We start from the raw sequence: 5,727 nt of genomic DNA, 5'->3' as shown, positions 1-5,727 counted from the left end.
CTCAACCCCCACTGCAGAGTACCATCGATCATCACCGACCAATGACGAGTTTTATGCTTCCATCGGACCATTGGGCTCCAGTCCAAATTGCATGTCACTCGCTTTTCCCCCACTGAATAGGCTTCGACTCTCTGTGCACTTACGCCGTAGCCCTTCAATCCAGCTCCACCTTCAACATGACTCCATGGTGGTTGTACGTGCCACCCCGCACCCCGTTGACTCCAAGCTCCGTGTGTACATCACCTTGAGTCAACCCCGCGCCATAGTCTTGTCGAAGTCACACAAGCCCTCAGGCCTGCGCCATGTGTTTCCGCGCCCCAGAAGTCGGTCACCATCGGCATCACGCTCCTATGTCGTCGTCGCCGATCCCATCACCGTCTTCTGTACCAACCGACATGCAAGTCGATCCGTCAGACTGCCTAGTCCGATCCAGCCGAACATATCCGACTGCAACTATGTTTCACCCTGCATCGTGTTAACCAACACATACCGTGCATTACTCGACGCCCTGTTAAACATGATCCTCATGACGCGTTTGTCCGCGCGCCTCCATAACCTGTCCACGTGTTCCAAGCCTTCACAACAAATCGACTTCAAAAAACTTCCATGCAACCTGCACAATTTTTCTAGTCTCTATTTGTTTTTATAGCTTCTTCGTGCACCTTGTAGCAGAAAAAGAACCAAATCGGATCCAATCAAACTGCCCCCTGTACACACACGTGGCCCTGGCAATTCTTTTTTTTTTCAATAAACAAATCTCTGTATTCTTCTTTGTGTGCTAGCTCCTGGCCGAGTCTCGTTGCATGGCCTGTACGCTCCTGGGAGCCGCGCCTGATCCACAGGCACAACACGTGCATACACCACCAGCTAGCCCCGCTGGGCCAGCCACCGCGTGTGCACTTCGGCTTCAGCTGCTTGGCCTGCCACGCGTGCCTCCGGATCGCAGTCGCACCTGGCGATCGATACGCACACGCTGCCACGCACGCGCCTACGCTCGCCCGGTCGACCTCTGACTGATCACCGCACGTCCCTTACAGCCGCAACGCGCAGGCGGACCGTCCGCTGATCCGACGCCTGTTGCAACCGCCGCTTTCCGATCTCGCCGAGAACTCCATCATCTTTCGATTGCTTCTTGTTTTGGACCAGATCGTCTTGTTGCTCTCTCCGGTCGTGTCCCACGCGATCGCCGAGATAAAATCCCGCCGACAAAGCCATCGACCAGCTTCCGCACTCACGATCTCTTCAAAACCTCCTCCAGATCAACTCCACCATGGCCTCAAACAACCTAGCTCTGATACCACTTGTTAGAATAAATTCGAGGCATACCATTGATCATCCGAGGACCAAACAATCACACGAGGCACGACATCGAGATTTGTTAACGAGGTTCATCGATATGACTACATCCCCGAGGCTTGACTACGGACGCTCTTCCCCGTGACACCGCTACAATACCGCACCCGGTCGCCCTGGACACCGGCACATGTCGCCGGCTTCCCCTGCGTTCCGGTGCTATTATGTTGGCATAGGTTACATCGTGTGTCTACCCCCGCTATATATGAGAGGCCTAGGATACAAGTGTCCTACTAGGACACGACTCCACATCCTATGTAAACACAATACAACTCATAAGTCCAACTGTAACCTACCTTGTACACAATATTCGACACAACTCTAACACTGAAGAATCTCTTTTCTACCGGTCTCAGTCTCCCCTTTTTTATTCTGAAGATCTTGCAATTGGGTAAAGGCTGACAATCTTTGTGTTGATGAATGGGACAATGTCAAGGGAGCATTTCCAAGCCAGCTAATAAACCCACCAGAAAATAAAATCTCACACAAACTGTTCTAGTCCATAGGATGGCTTCTCCTTCCTCGACCCAATGGTGCTCAAGAACGCCGGAGACAGGACACCTAAAAATGTTTAAAAGGGAGATTAATAATCAGAACTGGAGTATCAAAGGACGGGGCATCAGTCTCCAACATGCATCTACTACACGAACATAATAGAAGAAAACCCAATCAAAATTAAACAACACATGTTGTGTATAGGATGACCAGCTGTTCCTACCCAATCGTCAGATCTGGGCGAGGCGGGGGTGGTACCCGGGGAGAGGAGTGACTTTTTTATTTTGTGACTGTTATAGACATAACTAACACACAGCAACCAAAGATATCCAACACACGACAATCAAAGATATACAGACATCACTGCTATACATTATAATTAACTATGCAGGCAAAAACTGAATATGTTTGATTATCGTATTTGTGTCCATTCCTTTTCCACCCAAAACAAGCCCTTGCCCAGGCATGCCAAAATAAAATGTTGTGTCCTGTCTTTGATATTTTAGAGTTAAGCTAAATTCAAAATCGAACATCCACAAAGCTACATTTAAGTAGAAGCCATTGAAAAAAAGAGTCCAATGTTCTGGTATCTCACATATTGGGCATTGATTTGCCACCCCTAGTAAAGGCATTCTCATATGTGTGCTAATGTACTTAACAAAGCAAATTTAAATGCACATAGCATGTCACACACTCGATACTTGTATCCTCTTCCATATTACCATTCAACAGTTCAGTAGTACTTAGGTGGCACTGTGCAATCAGGGTCAGAGCGACAAGTGGAACCAAATTGAAGGTGTTGATATTCAATTTTGTTGCATATCCTTACAAATTTACCTGCAAATCTAGGAGAAAATTGTTCCAATCGACACAATACACACAAAACAAAAATTAAACCAGATATATTTGTACTAAATAGTGAGGAGACACTACAACAACCTCAATCAATTCAAAGTCACAAACAGAAAAGGGGTAAGCACCAGCTAGACCATTCACCAATTGTAGTAACTGCTTCATCTTGAAGGTGACACAACTTCAACTACATAGCAAGCAAGCAACCAGAAGCAAAAATCTGAAGCAACAGCAAAGCTAAGAGTCAAACAGCACTCACCGACGGCAGCTGGAGCTCTGGGAGGCCCCCGCCAGCGCCATCGGAGACCACCAGCTCGAACGGGCCTACTATGTCCATGTCCCTGACGCCGGTGCCGAACGCCAGGGCGCCGTCGCCGGCGACGAAGTCGACCCCGTCGGGCCAGACCACCTCCTCCACCGCGGGGGCGTCGGGGCGGCTCCAGTTGACGGCCCCGTCAGAGGCCCGTGCCAGCGCGACCGCGGCGCCCCCGCACCGGCGCGGAACTCGTACCGCTGAACGGCGCCGACGAGCGCGCCCTCGGTGTTGAGCGGCCAGACCCGGACCTCCGTGACGGGGTCCCAGCCGTACTTGTTGGCGACGGTGTCGACGACGTCGCATCGAAGAAGGTGGCATCAGGGGTGGACGTAGGCGTGGGAGGAGGCGTTGGAGATGGCCGCGAGCGGGGACAGCGAGGCGGCACTGGCGGGGGCGGGGGCGGGGGAAGGGAAGAGCAGCGCGAGGAGCAAGAGGAGGATTGGGCAGGCCTACGAGCGCGGAGCTGCGGTCTCCCTGCACCAGGAGGCCAAGGTCTTGAGGAAGAGGAAGCAGAGGTCGACGGAGGACGGTCTGATCCCTCGGAGGCCCGGACCAGCGCCGCCGCCTGAGCTCGGCATCCTCGTCCTCATGGTGGGTTGGGGATGACGGCCTGGAGTGGGGATTGGGGCAGGCGGAGACCGGGGTTTGCGTTCGTCCGTTCGGGTCCTGTGAAGGAGCGAATCGTTTTTTTTTTTACTTACTTAAATCTGGAGCGCGCGTTAATTGCCCAAGACATTAGGGTGTTTAATGCAAAAACGACATGACGGTGAACCCGAAGACTCAATCCGTGCTTTATTATTATTATTATATATTATTATTATTACTAGTACAAATGCCCGTGCGTTGCAACGGGAAAAAAAACTCAAGCCCCTCCCTGCGCCGACTTCTAATTCCTCATGCGTTGCAACAACCATCACATTCACTTCACGTGGTTCAACATAAATCATGTTTTTACATATCATGTGGTGCATTTCCTTATTTATCGCACACAATAATGATTCTTAATGCAAATTATGTTAAGGTATGAGGCTCTTGACTGAACATAAGCTACACACACTTCACTGTGGCCAATGAGCTTGGGCATTTTTCAGGCAGTAAATTATGTTGCCATGTTCTTCAACCATGGCCATCGAATCATAGTACAAAAAGACAAACCGACGAGAGTAAAATTATTGTTGTAATCATCAAGTATAAAAGAGACAAAAATTAATATTCATAAAGTTCATTCCCATTAGTTGGAAATCAATCAATTGTTAACTTTACATTCATACTTCAGGCAAAAAACCTGACTTCCACACTGCTCTAAATAATTCATAATTCATATAAAATTATAAACATGGAGATTGAAAACTGATTTATATATAGCACAGGAAGTTGAAAACAACATTATCAAGAAGTGGAGTACAACATTAGCGTGTGCCCATTTATTAATGGGCATCTCTCCCATTAGATAGAACACGAAATTTATTTCTTCTTCTAATTCCTTTCTTTCTGCCAAATTTATTTCCTCTTTTAATTTCGAATCTGAGTTCCCAACTGCTCGTAATAGCGGATTACTTCTTCTTTTAATTATTTTAAATCCGTGCCGAGTCTTCGCATGCAACGCGGAGTTCTTGTTCCAGCCTTCCCAATTTAATGAGAATGAACCCACCATGTCACCAGCCAATCAGCAGTCATGCATGCATCCGTCATATATTTAGAGCTCACAATCAGTCCGCGCATCCCTTGCATGTATGTTCCTCCTCCTTTTTCTTCCTCCATCCGAAATTTAAGCCACAATCTCCATCCTCCCTTTCCTTTTCTCGATTTGTTCCTTCATTCTCTTTGTTTTTGGGGTTCTAGAGGCTTGCTCCTAGGTAACTTGTAAGCGTATATATACTGATGAAACTTAGAGAAAAGGACCGAGGTGGGACTATTAGATAGCGAAACCAGATTTTGTAGCAAAAGTGTACATACTTGGTTTGTTGTCGAGCGCCGCACCCGCTGCTGCCCTATGCAGCTCGTTGCTGCTGCGCCCACCACCGCACGCCACTCCCTGCGCCCACTGCGGCGCCCCCGCTTGCGCTGCAGCCTCCTAGCGTCCGCTGCCACCGCTCCCTGCTAGCGCTGCTAGCTGCTTGGCGCGCATGGCCTTACCCCTGCTGTGCGTGCTGTGCTAGCTGCTATTGCTTCTTCTTGCTGTGCTTCCGCCGCTGCTGCTTAGTACTTCTGCCGCTAGGTGCTGCTGCCGCTAGCTACCACTACCTCCTGCTGCTGGCTGCGGCTGCTTTGCTAGCTGCTGCCGGCGCCGTACCTCTGCCTGCTGCCGCGCCTGGCCGCCGCATCAAACGCCCAGCCACCGCCGCCGTGCCTGCCTCTGCCCGCCGGGCGCCGAGCCGCTTCCGCCGGGGCCGCTGCTGGCCGGGGTCTCGCCCTGCTCTGCCATCCCCTGCGCTGGGCGCTGAGGCCGCTGACGCCTCCTGTGCCGTGCGTGCCGGCCAGTGGGAAGCCCAGTCGTGGCCACTGCAATACGTGGCTGGTGGCCCATTAGAGAAATCTTAGCGATGCGGGCCAAGGCAGAGGTCCAGCTGAGCAACCTACGATCAACAACATACGGAAAACGAACCAGGTCGGACGGACGGACGAACATGCTATTAATATTACCTCGTTTATATTACGATTTTGTCTATACAAATCGTAAAAGCATATTACGACTGGGCGGAAGCGTATTG

The 5,727-nt window shown here is 50.3% G+C and overlaps 1 non-coding gene across 1 annotated transcript; it reads right to left on the bottom strand.

The window, feature by feature from the left end:
• Positions 1 to 592: 592 nt before the first annotated feature.
• On the bottom strand, positions 593 to 5,441 carry LOC125546281 (uncharacterized). Its single transcript, XR_015599407.1, has 3 exons — positions 5,348 to 5,441; positions 2,960 to 3,601; positions 593 to 1,914 (listed from the first exon to the last, which is right to left on the bottom strand). It is a non-coding gene; the product is annotated as an uncharacterized LOC125546281 (transcript).
• Positions 5,442 to 5,727: the final 286 nt, after the last annotated feature.

This window comes from Triticum urartu, chromosome 3A (genome assembly GCF_056163025.1).
Source record: "Triticum urartu cultivar PI428250 chromosome 3A, HENAU_Tu73, whole genome shotgun sequence".
NCBI lineage: Eukaryota > Viridiplantae > Streptophyta > Magnoliopsida > Poales > Poaceae > Triticum > Triticum urartu.
Note: the sequence above shows the minus strand (reverse complement) of the source record. Positions and strands in the feature narration are given on the sequence as shown.